This window comes from Phoca vitulina, unplaced genomic scaffold (genome assembly GCF_004348235.1).
Source record: "Phoca vitulina isolate PV1807 unplaced genomic scaffold, GSC_HSeal_1.0 scaffold2, whole genome shotgun sequence".
In the NCBI taxonomy this organism is placed as follows: domain Eukaryota; kingdom Metazoa; phylum Chordata; class Mammalia; order Carnivora; family Phocidae; genus Phoca; species Phoca vitulina.
In genome coordinates, this window is record NW_022589705.1 from 10,328,163 (window position 1) to 10,341,353 (window position 13,191).

Consider the following 13,191-nt stretch of genomic DNA (forward strand, 5'->3'; position numbering starts at 1 on the left):
ACAGACCCCCCTCCAAGGCCCCGCTTCCCTGAGCTCCAGGGGGCTCACCTTGCTCTGCCACCCTTGGGTCTCGTGGCTCTGGGGACAGTAGTGCACATTCTTAAATGCGAACCTCTACAGTGGAGAGCTGGGAAGAGCCCCCCGGAGGGGAGGGCGGTGGGAGAACAGCCAGCCGCCTCGGCCATAAAGCCAGGGTTCAACTCAAGGCTAACGGGTGGTGGGAAGGAAGCCAGGTCGGAGTCCCTCTCTCTCAGACAACTCGACAGCTTCCTGATTTTCATGTGACAAGCCCTTGTGGCCCAAACTGCTCTCCTAATTACCTCAGAGCCTCTGGGCTTCAGCTGAGCCCAAAATGGGTCGGACTGTTATCAGAGACACAAATTGTCCTACAAATTATTTTTAATTGTTTTATCGAAACTTCTGGCAGTCACCTGGGGCAAACTGCTCCTGACAGGCCCTGGCCAGTCTTGATGGGTCTCCTTGGGTTTTCTCATCCAGCTCCATTCTTGACCTCTCCCTCCCTCACCCTCCATCCCAAGGGCACAGAGCCCCGACAGCATGTTTGACCCTGTCCTCGATTCCCATCCCCCCACCCCGCCCGTGCTCTAGTTCAGACCCTTCCTCAGTCAGACGCCTGCAGCAGGCTCACTGTCCTCTAGGCCTTCAGAGACAGCTTCCTGAAATACCATGTCATCCCACTGCCACTGCCTCGTGGAGAGAGCCCGCGGCCCTGGCCAGAGGCATTTGCGGCCCCTCCACTGGGGCCCTTCCATCCCCCAGCCTCGGCTGTCACTTCCTCCCCTCGGCCCCTCTGCATAAAGCCCTCCCCAGCCTCTGCCTACTGAAGCTTCCAGTCTTTGAAGGTGCAGCTCAAGGTCCATTGCCTCGCCTCTGTGACACGTTCTGTGATGCTCTAAGTGAGAACTAATGCTCCTTACTTTTCCCTTCTCTGCACGCAACTTGTAATACCCTTCCACGCTTTTACTGTTTAGCTTTCTAGTATAGCTACCTGTGTGCATCCTTGATTCCTCTTCTAAACAGGGAGCTCCCCGAAGGCAGGAACCAAGGTGTGCCCAGCTTTGTGTCCACCTGCCCCTGCCCCCAGCCCAGCCTGTGCCTGCCACACACAGGATGGAACAGGGTCCCTACAGATGTTCCAGGGCCGCTGCCTTCCCCTCCTCCAAGAGCAACCAGCTTCCCTGTTGAAATGCTAACCACTGCCTTCACCTTTGAAACAGAGGCAAGGATGAAAAGCTAACACAACTGACCGAGCTACATTTAAACCTACTAGGTGTCGGCCTGCCCCAGCCCGGGTGACTAATCGGGTGCAGGCCTGCAGCCCATGTGGGGAGGACCCCAGGCCTTGGAAGCCAGTTTTCTGTTCTGTCATCATCTGTAAAATAGGAAACAGTGCTTACCTACCAACTGCATCTGGTTACCACACGGATAGAAAGAGAAAGAAAAAGAAAAGTTTATCGAGAAGTCAAATAAACAGAACGGTAATTTCTGACTCCATTTCAGAGATTTGCTGGGTTTCTGTTTTGGTCTCCCTCCTATATCTCAAAGAATAACATCTTTGGTTCTGCAAGACCAAATCCTCATGTATTACTATTATATGTGCTCAATAAATATGATATGAAGGAAGTGAATGAGTGAATTCATAAACGGATGCATTTTGAAGCCCCTCAATTTTCCAGAGTCTGATACAATTTCCCAGCTCCCAAATTTTCCTATTTTCTGATGCAATATTCTGATCCCAAGAAGACTTGATGCCCCAAAGGTGCCCCAAGTAGCAGTTTATTTTTTATAAGAGAAAGAAAGAATGAGCTGGGGGAGGGGCAGAGGCAGAAGGACAAGCAGAATCCCGGCTAAGCAGGGAGACCTGCAGGGAGACCAACGATGGGGCTCAATCCCACAACCCTGAGGTTATGACCTGAGCTGAAACCAAGAGTTGGACGCCCAGCCGACTGAGCCACCCAGGCGCCCCCCCAAAGTGGCAGTTTAAAGCAAAGGTAAACTAAGAAGTCTGGCCAGCACTCACTGATGTTTTGCCTCTTATAAAGGATCCACTCTGTGCCTCACTTTCTCCACTTTGTAGACAGGGTCCGTCTTCACCTCAGAGAACTAAACCCTAGACAGGCACGGTCTTGGCACAGAGCATCCCACGAGGCTGGTGGGACCGTTCCGAACAACAACTCAGGCAAAAGAGCCAGGAGAACCTTCCGCGGCCTGTCTCACCTTCCTGTTGCATTTGCCGAGCGTGTTCTCTGCAGTTGGTATTTTGTTTTCTTCGTCAAGGAGGAAGGGAAGCAGGAAAAGGGGCAGATGGTCCAGAGGGGGAGGAACTGGCACTGGAAGACGTGGGTGGGGCTAGTGCAAACAAAATCTTTTGGTTCAGTTTTACCATTTCATGTGAGGGGGAAAGGCATGCCCGGTGGGTGTGTAAGCAACGGCAGCCCCATGGCCGCCCCACGGATGCATTAACCTTGTGCCAGAATTTAGGTGCTAAGGGAACTTCTGGGGGGGGTAGTAATAAACCACAACCACAACCCACAGGGGAGACTTCTTGAGGGCTGGCTCTGCGGCAGCCGCTGTTAAGCCGCAGCTTAAACCCTGCCCATCACTGGATGAGGTTGGTTCCACAATTATTCCCATTCCACAGATGAAGAAGTAGAGGTTCGAAGGGATTAGTTACCTAATTTCATAAAACCCTTTGATGTTGGCACTTTCTTGAACTTACCAGAGAGGGTCAGTGGAAGGTTTTCACCCAACCAGGTCACCACTGCCACCTGACCAACAGCTATTTTGAGATACCACTGATTGTACCTCGTGTCCTAAACTGAAGAGGTGACAACGTAAGGCAAAATGCAACTTGGAATTGATGAGATAAGGCAACTGGTTCATAGATACAAGTCAAAATCTGGAGGCCCCTGGGTCCACATCAGCGCAGTCTGACTCTGGGGTCTGACTCTAAACCACAACACAAGCGCAGAAAGATGGGCTTTGGAGCCAGGGAAGCCTGGTTGGGGTCCTGCTGCTACTTACTAGCTGTGAGTCTTCAGGAAACTACACAACCTTCTCGTGGTCTCCGCTCCTGGATCTGAAAAGATGGAGCAGACGGCCCCAATCTCACAGAGTTCTCACGAGGATAAAATGAGCTAATGCGGGCACCAGCCACCCCTTCATGTGAGCATGTGGGGGAGATGGGCTTGACCAAGTCTAGAGGCACAGCTGCCCACTGTCCCGCAATGCCCTGGCACCCGAGTGTGACAAGCACGTGGGTCCCCCCCCGAGGCGGAGGGGGCTGCTGGGGGATGCAGGTACTGGTGCTCCAACTGACTTCCCACTTCTACTTCCTTCATCCAATATTTCCTGAACACTAACTATGTGCTGGGCCCTGTTCGAGCACAGCAGAGAACAGAGCAAACAGTGTCCCTCCCCTGTGAGATTTATATTCTAGTGTAAAGTGACACATAAAAATCAGACAAATATATAATTAATACTGTGTATATAGACACATACCTATAGTATAGATAAAGATAGCACATAAATATGTAATAGTGAATGTGAGGGATTGGAGTGAGACAGGGATACTACAATATACAGGGGGAATAGGAGGACACACTCTGATAAAGACAGATAGAGTGAGAGGATGAGCCTTGTGAATAGCCTCAGAAACCATTCAGGGCAGAGAGACTAGGAAGTGCAAAGGCCCTGAGGCAGCCTGCTTGGTGAGTACAAGGACCAGAAAGAAGGGCCTGGACCTAGAGCATCCTAAGCAAGGGAAGAATGGGAAGTGCTGACAGGAGAATAGCTAGACTCCAGAGCAGGCAAGACTTGCAGGCCATGGAAAGGCCTGTGTTTCCTTTCAAGGCTAACAGGGAGCTGTTTTAAGTGTTTGAGCAGGGGAGCGATGTGACTCAACTGTTTTTAAGGACAAGTGAAGAAACAGGGAGGGTAGGTGAGAGGTGATGGTGACCTGAGCCAGGTTGATGGGTGAAGTTTAGGTTTTAAAGAGACAGGGAAACAGGGCCCCAGGATGCTGAAGAGCATACCAGGTCCCAGACAGGTAGAAGACCCATGGGACTATCCCAATTGGAAAAAGACACAATTTTTTAAAATCAGATGTGAAAATAAAAAGTCCAGGAGCAACGAGTGAAAACCTCACTACCTTCTTTCCTCATTCATGGGAGGCTCATGGTGGTAACAGATGGGTCCGCACAGTATCTGTCCAAATTCTCTGACCTGGATTTTCTTAAAGCCACTATTTTATCTTGTTTCAGGGAGAGACAGCGGGAACCAAGGGGGTCCAATTACCTGAGTTACCCACCAGACTGCTGAAGAGCACTTGAAAGAATAGTGATCAGAAACCCTTAATTACAGTCCCAACATGATGTCTCTTTTCTGGGAATGAGAAGGGTTTGTGACTCTTTCCTCACCAGCCCTCAGTGCAGCTTTGTGGATGGGTGGGCAGAAAAGTGCTCCTACTGGGAACAGGTCACGGGACAGTGAGATCACAGTGAAGGGAGAAAGTATTTTTTTTTTAAAGATTTATTTATTTATTTGAGAGGGAGGGAGAGAGAGAGAGAGAGTGTGTGCACAAGTTGGGGGAGGGGCAGAGAGAATCCACAAGCAGACTCCCCGGCGAGATAGGGCTCAATCCCAGGACACTGAGATCATGACCTGAACTGAAATCAAGAGGTGGCTGCTCAAGGGACTGAGCCACCCAGGCGCCCCAGGAGCAAATATTTTTGAAGACCTGCTATGGCTTACATACATTATTTATCCCCCCAAAAAACTTAAGGTAAAAAGTGTAATTCTCATTTTACAAACGAAGAAGCCAAGGCTAAGGGAAGATAGCTATCAGGTACAAGATTACCCTGCCATGAAGTGTAAGAGTGGGGATTCAAACTGTGGTCTCCCAAGTTCTGTAGCCCATTTCCTTTCTGGTATGTTGGCGCTTTTCAAACTTCTGTATGTCATAACACACAAGGAAGAGAATGCTGGTATGGCACACTGGGGTAAATGGAGGAGGCCGTACCACCCCAGGCCACTCCAGGCTATTCCAAGACATGAAGGCATCATTATTTCTGGGCCACATGCTACCCATATGTGGCACTGGTGAGGAAGTTCTCCACTGGGTCATGCTGCACTGCAAAGTGATACCCCTGAATCTCATTCAGCACGTCAACAGTGAGGTGAGTCCTTCTACCACCATTTCTCCGACGTTAGGAGCTTCTTCATTTGGCCAGGTCCTTTCCTAAGGCCAATGACATAATGCAAGTCGGGGAACTGGTCAAGGAGATTCCTTCCAGCTGTTCTAAAGGAGTCCCCAAATTCCTAGCCAGCAGGTCTTCTCGGTGGTGTGCCAGGACCGTGGACAGCGCCCTTCAGGCCCTTCTGGGAGCTAATGCTGGGTTGCATGGGCTCTCCTTTCCCTAGACAACCCCCTCCCCCCCCCCCCCCCGCCCAGGGAAGAGAAGGTCCACATCCTCACCAAATACTCACCTGGCAGCACCTGATGGAGCCACTCCAGCAGGTCACTGTTCACATTCCTTGAAAGGTAGCTTTATCAAACAACACTCCTGACCTGGAGAGGGATTTATAACCACAGGGGCCCCAGAGTCTTATAACTAAAGAGAAAATGCAACCAGCAGAAATTTGAGGGTGTGGACCAATGAATTCTATTTGTGAGTAAAAGAATAGGTCGCAAATTAGTGGTGCACAGAATCCAGAGGAAATTCTAATTTAACCAGTGATTAGAAATGATGGACTACAACGAGAGGCAACTTGTTATCTCCAAATAAACCAGGAGTAGCCTTGGAAGATCAAGCGGCAGCTCGGTGGGACAAATGCAGTGGATGAGAGATGAACTCCAGGGCCCAGGAGCTGGGGCATTATTCCCTCCAGCCCATGCCTGCCCCATCTTCACTCCACAAGAGGCCCCAGCCAAATAGGGCTTTAAGTCTCAATTCCCAAGTTGGAGACTCAGGCTGCTCAGGACTCACCTGACCCAGAATTATTCTCCAACAAACTATACCTGGTCATGAACATGAGAATAAGGTAGTACAGGAACCCATCTTGCATCTGAGCTTTTGTTCTCACCTGTAAGTTTTCTGTACACAGTGAATATCTAGTTGTTTTAATAACTGGATTTATCCATAGTTGAACCATGTTTTAACTTAAATAATTACTCATGGGGGTGGGGGAGAAGGGGAATTTTCAAAGGAATATATCTGCACAAAATGGCTGCCTGTGCAGCAAGGGCTTCTGGGCGAACTCTTCGTGTCCTCTGTGGGTGGGGTGGGGGAGCATTAATGCTTATACTCCAATTATCCACCCTCACTTACAGGAACTTCCCCAAGATCAATGGTGGTTTGGAGGTAGGATAGGATAGGATAGGATAATACGGGCCTATTCTCCCAGGGCTGGTGATTTCTCAGAGAGGGAAGAAATGAAGAAGCAGGAAGACTCAGATGGATGCCAAGTTTCCCAGAGCAGCCACGGACTCCAGTGACAAAGCCCCAGGGGTGAGGACAGTGGGCTCTCCATGGGACAAGACTAGGAAGCAAGCAGCGTCCCTCTGAGCAGCCCAAGCCAGCAGCTGCTGTAAATAACCTTGGAGTGTTAGCAGTTTTGCTCTGGGGTCTGGGGCCTCACCAGAAACTGCTGCAAGTCCCTGGCATGCACTCTCCAGCAGAGAAACCTGACACACCAGACCTCCCACCAGGGCCCGGCCGCCCTTGATTCTGCAGATGCAGACATCCTCAGGGCAACATCCAACCTGCTCGGACTCTTCCCTCACTGCTTCCAGCACCAATCCCTGACTTGGATAAACTTTAAGGAATGAGGTCAGGAGTGGTAGAGATCAGGAAGAAAAAGACCAACAGGACAATAAAGCACCACAATGGAGTCTGGGATCTTCTGCTGGATTCCAACCCACCTGGCACCACAGACCAGATTCCACAAACCTTGGAAGTTTACGTAAGTTCATTCTCTACCAAATTCCCATTGGTGGAGGCTCATTTCCCCCTTCCTCGGGGCACTAGCTTAAAGAATCAGACCCATAGGCTTAGACCGCCTCATTTGGATAAATGCTTAGGTAGCCAGCAAATATTTATTAAGAACTTACTGTGAAGACATATCACATAAGTGGTTCAGAACATAAAGTTTGGGTTCTGTCAGACCTGAGTTCAAATTCTCAGATTGCCACTCACTACCTGTGTGACCTTGGGCAAATTATTTCACCTTTCTGAACCTCAAGTCCCACATCTGTAAACTGCAGAGAGCAATATCCATTTCCTGGGATTGTAGCGAAGATTAAATGAGATGGTGTATGAATAAAGCACTTAGCACAACACAGAAGCTTCAGTAAAAACCTGGATATTATCACTGTGTGCCAAGCATGGCGTGAGCTGCTGGAATCCAGAACTCTGTCACCCCTCCTAAAAGCACGCCAAGAAGGCTTTTCCCCACAAGTCACTGGCCCGCCCGTCTAGGGCAGCACACCAATACAGACCCACCTGCGGTCTGTGCTTCTGCCCTCTGGAAGTCTGAGACACGAGGTGGGGGAGGATGATGTAAAAGGACTTTGTGGGGGCTGACTGACAGTCTTTTCCCAGCCTGGTGCTCCAGATGTTTGGCTGTGAGAACTTCTTGCAGCCCAGCCTAGGAGCGAGCAATAACTCAGATCTGCTTCCAGGAAGGAAGCTCAAATCCATCTTTCCTTTAAACTCTTCTGCTGCTTATCTTAGCAGCCTTAAAGGGACTGATGATGAATTGTCCCGCTGCAGCTAACTTAGACAGGAAAGGAGTACAAGGGGAGGGAAGGTGCACAGGCAGAAGGAGCCTGCTTCTCAAGAATCCCCTCCTCTCTGAAATTTGCTCCCAGATCCAGTGGGGAGGGCATCCATCCAGGGTGCGTGTACCACACACACACACACACACATACATTGCCTGTAGTAGATGGAGTCCCCTGGGCCAGCATGGCCTCTCTTGCTGCACTGGGGATCCCCTTATTGCCTTTACTTTTGAGGAGCACACATCTTAGCTCAGCACCAAGTCTAGACACGTTACAGAGAGAGCGAGGGGCCAGGATCCCTCTGGGAAGGCAGGAGACACACTCTCCTCTCCAGGATGGTTGTCATGCAGCTTCCAACTCCATGGTGGACAGGAAAGGTTGGGGGGAGGATGGCAAGATCTGATCAAAGGGCAGGGACCCCTGAAGTCCACCCAAAAAATGCCGCAACTTGAGAGAAGGCCACAGTCATGCACGATCCGAAAGAGTCAAGGTCTGTGCGGGAGTCTCGCACCGGAGCTGTTGCAGACAGCCGAGGGCACCCATCAGACCCAGCACTGCTCTTCTCGCCACCCGCACCTCACCCCCCATAACCCTGTTCTTACTCAGGGTGTCCTGGGGGGACCTGAAGTTTGGGAAGAAGTCAGTTTAAAGCTGAATTATGGGTCCTTCTCAACCACACGTGAAGCCCTGACACTTTCATTTGTCTCCACATCCCCTCTCAAACCAAGGCACAAGGGCAGGGAGAAAAAGAACCACCACTGGTTACGGGCCATAAAGAAAGGGGTGGGGAATCAACATTTTTATAAGCATCCGCCAGGTGTCCAGCACTGGGCTCCAAATAAACCTGAGGAAAAGGCACCATAAGCATCCCTATCTTATAACTGAGGAAACCAAGGCTCCAGAGGTAAAGTGACTTGCCCAAGGTCACCCCATGCTGGCACGTGGCAGAGCACGGGGCCCATTTCTGACCACAACCACAGAGCCTCCCCCAGAGCCTCTGCTCCAATCCCCCCACCCCAGCCTGGCTCTGCCTGGGGGGCCAGCGCTCTGGGACTCCTGCCCAGGAGCCAGGCAGCCTGAGTTCTGCTTAGCTCACCCTGAGGACTTGCCCACCTCTATGACCCCGAAACACTGGGAGCTCTGGTGTTTCTGGTTACAAGTCCTGGTATAGAACTCCATTCAACTCATAAACAGCAGACACACAACTCTGTGTGTGACTCAGGCCAAACGAACTCACTCCAGTCAGCGCTGGTGGGCACGATTTGCCTCCTGCACTGAGTCACTCAGGCCAAGCTGCAAGGATTTGCTGAAACTCACCACCTACTTAGCTGCAGCTGCTTCGTTAGAGAAAAAGCCAGCACAGGAGCCAAAACCTCTGATGGTCCCAATGGATGGGCCACAGCCAAGGACAATCAGGTGTGACCTCAAAGCCCTTCCTGCTTGGGTGACAGGTCCACCTCACTGGACCGTGGGATAATGTAAGCACAGCATGAAATACAAGAATCCTTCACTGTTAACCTCAACACCCTCTGACCTGGTTCTGCAGACATCAATGAGAACGTCCAGCACAGCCTAACAGGCTCCAACTAAAGTTTTGGTTGGAATATTTTTGGAGCCATTACAGGATTTTCTCAGCTCCTGGAAGTTCCTCTTAACAAGGACAGTGCCCTCGCAAGCATCTTCCTTCTCTATGCCACTGTCCTGTCTCCCCAACCCAACCCTCCTGCCTCATTCTCACAACTTAATTGCCCCCAAGGAAGCTCTGTTTAGAAATTTCCTAATTCCTAAATGTTTTTCAAAGAAGGAAAGAGGAATGGGATTTAAAAAAAAAAAAAATTTTTTTTTTTTTAAACTCCACTTGACAGCAACCGGGTCCTATAAGGTGAGTGGCCTCGGGATTTCCTAACACTTAGAGCCCTGACAGGGCTGTTGGGCTTTTAAAAGATAACACTAGGCTTCCTTTCTCAGCGGCCGCGCCCCTGGGGGAGCGGGCCTCCCCAGACTACTGTGAGCATAGCTTGGGAGCACGGTGCGCACAGGTATAAATGTGTCAGAGGCCTCTCCCGAGACGGTCCTCCAGACCTGCACCCGGCGCACGTCCCCCATCTCCGCCATTCGGTTGCCAGACGCGCTTCCCTCGAGGGAAGATGGGCTCCCCGCTAGCTCCGAATTGAGCGAGATCCAGCCCTAGACTGGGAATTAAATATTCATCTCGGGCGTGAGCGCTCTGCTTCTCCTGCCAATGTTACTGTCAAGGTCAAGGGCCTGAAGCCGAGCGGCTGGGGCTGGGGTCTCCAGCCGCGCAGAAGCCCCCCGCGGGAACTGCGCCCTGGGCGCGCAGCTCCGGGCGGCCACACCGGCGGGGCCTCCAGCCCGGTCCTCCGCGGGGCGCTTGCCTCTGCAGCTCTGCCCGATTAGCTCCGGAGTTCTTGGGCCCTCCTGAGCCCGGGAAGCAAGAACCCGTTGGCCAACCCGCGAGCGCGGAGCTGGGCACCCCCGGTGCGCCGGAGGAGCGCGGGCCCCGGGGCTCTGTCGCCAGGCAACAGCGGCTGGAGCGGCGGGAGGAGCCCGGGGCCCGCGCAGGGCCGGGCGGGTACCTGGCAGCGCCGCCTCGCACCTCCGTCCTTAGGCCTTCCTGGCTGGGGCGGGGCCGGAACAGCTAAACTTGCGGTGGCTGGCCCCGTAAAGCCAGGCGGGGCGCGGCCGGCGACTCACCTGTCCAGCGGCACACCGGCCGAGTGAGTAGCTGCGGTCCCCGACGGGTGGCGGGCGCACCGCCCCTCCCGCGGGCAGCCCGAGTCTGGCGGCGGCGGGCACCGGCCGGGGCTGGGAGGGGACCTGGAGACGCACGTCCGCGCACGCGACTCTGCTCGCTCCTCGCTCCCTCGGTCGCCGCCGGTCCCGGCCCAGATCCCGCCCGCGGCGCGCTCGAGCCTCTGGGGAGCAGCGCGGGGACCCAGGTCCCGCGGCGGAGACAGCCGAGGGCCGCCCTCCCTGCGCCTTGGCCGCGCCGGCTCTGCGGAGCGGAACGGAGCTGGGCGGAGCGCAGCGCGCACTGTTCCCTCGCTTTCCGAAAGGCCACCCTGGCGGCGGGGCGCCGTGACGCAGGCTTGACTCACGCGCGGGTCCGCGTCAGTGCGAGGCTCTGGGGCCGCAAGCGAGGCTTTGATGGCCGACGACGCAGGCGGAGGGGGTGGGCAGGGGGTAGGGAGAGGGGCTAACCCGGGAGCGGCCTCTTGAGGCGCCGGCCCAGGGGACCCAGAGCCTAGGACAGCATCACCAGGGCTTCTGTCCTCAGAGAGGAATGGGCCCCGATGGCCAATGACCTCCGGAGTCCTGGGCCGTATTTCTTCACCTTTTCAGGAGCAGCTTTTTGGCCGTCCTTCATGAACTCAGCTCCAGCCGAAGTGCTTACTCCCCTGTCCTAGCCACTTCCCCTCCCTGTCTTCGCTCATTTTCCCCCTACTTGCAATTCCTTTTCCACCCCACCGTCCTTCCGTCCTACCACCCTGCAAGACCATTCCCTGTGCAGTTCAACTTCAGGACAGCTGTGGAGCTCCTCTTGTATGCCAGGGCAGCAGGGGTTGAGAAGATCAGAGAACGGCCGCTGGAACCTCTCGGACAGACAGAGGGGGGTTACCTAGATAGACAGAATACCAGGCCGAAGGGTTGGGGAACCCTACAAGATGGGGAAAGTAGGGGATGATGAAGGGAGAGGAAAATTCTGACTGGGCTCTGAGGAAGGCCTTGAGGAAGCAAGTTGGGGATCCTAGCCTCAAAGGGTGGGCGGGACTTCAACAGACAGAAAGGGACAAGGTTGGCCCTTGTGGAGGGGAGAGTATGACAAGGACAAAGATATCAGAGAGTGGAGAAGGTGTGCAGGGGAGGTGACTGCCTGAGCTGGAGGGGTGGGGCAATAGGAGTAAAGTTAGGGAGGTGGGAGCCATCCTCCCTAGCCTTGGAGGGCTGGCTGCATGTGGAGTCTGGGATGAATTGTCTCTGCTGTAGGGGACCTTGGCATTAGAGACAGTGTTTGGGGAGGTGGAGGCTGATTCTCAGTTGTCCTACTGACAGGCAATACTCTGAAGGCTCTGAGATTTTACCCTTGGAGTCTAAAGGGTGAACTTGCCACGGTTTCATGGATGCTGGCCGAAGACATGAGACTCTGGGGCCAGAGACAAAGGACTTCATTACCCGTGGTGCAGCAGGAGGCAGGAGCTTCACTTTCAAATCAGTTTCCCTTGATCTCCAGATCCCATGGGAAGGGCTGGGTCCCGGTGATCCTGCACATGCTGAGGAATTCTAAGTTTAGAAACCCCAATCCTTTATAATGGGCTGCAAGCAAATCTGCCAACTTTTGCCCTGGAGGGAGACATTATTATCTTAGCAAACAAGCCCATCCTCCACTGAGGGAGACTGCAAAGCTGTTCACTATGCAAATATCCTCAAAAAGATAGTCTGGAGCGAAAAGCCACCAGTGCCTCTGCCCACAAGACTTGCAGAAATGTGAGACTCCCATGGACATTTATCTCCCAATGGACATCTATCTTTTCACTCAACAGCTACTGTGTTAGCTAGTGTTTACCGGGTGCTGTTCTAGGCCCTGAGGATACAGCAGAGAACAGGACAGATAATGATCCCTATCCTCATGGAGCTTACATTCAAGTGGACCCAACCAATAACACGGAGTGGGGTGAAGGGGCATGGCAGGAAGTAGCAAGTGATCCAGGAGGAGTGCCAGAGGTGAACAAACAGAATGTGACACTGGACCTGGTGGGGGATGGAGAAGAAGGATGGGGTCAGAGATAGGTGGTTTTAGGGCAGGGGAACTCACCGTCGGGTGGTGTGCTGATGGGGAAGGATAGGACTTTGGACCTTACAGACCTGTTTTCTTTCATCCTGACTACCACTTACTAGAGACCTAGAGCAAGTGATATCACATCTCTGAGCCTCAGTTTCCACATCTGTGAAATGAATAATACATGCCCCATAAGGTTGTTATGATGATCAGATGAGATGATTTTTTTAAATATCTGGTATTACATCTGATATGTGTGCTTAAAAAAAATGACTGTTATTAGTGGTATTATTAGATGATTTATTATTATTAACTAGGATAGGGAATCTCAAAAGAGGAACAGATTTGAGGAGCAGTAGGGAAGAAGGTAATGAGATCATGGATTTGGGACATACTGAAAATAAAATGTCCATGCGATATCAAAAGGATAACCCGAAGATGTCCATTGCTTCTCTGCCTGTATATCACATCAACCCAGTAAAGCCCCAACCTTGAATGAACTCAGTACTTGGTTTCTCTATGCCAAGTTCTCTAGAGAAAAACATACTATGGAGCACACAGGTGTCCCTCTGCTTTTCATGGTTACCAACCC

General features: G+C 52.4%; 1 protein-coding gene across 2 annotated transcripts in view; it reads right to left on the reverse strand.

Annotated features, from left to right (window-relative positions):
- The window catches only part of SLC6A17 (solute carrier family 6 member 17), a 49,264-nt gene extending 38,371 nt beyond the window's left edge, over positions 1–10,893 (reverse strand). For both annotated transcript variants that reach the window (XM_032421860.1, XM_032421868.1), the window contains exon 1: positions 10,517–10,893. The gene's annotated coding sequence lies outside the window, so the exon portion shown is untranslated. The remainder of the gene's footprint in view (positions 1–10,516) is intronic.
- Positions 10,894–13,191: the final 2,298 nt, after the last annotated feature.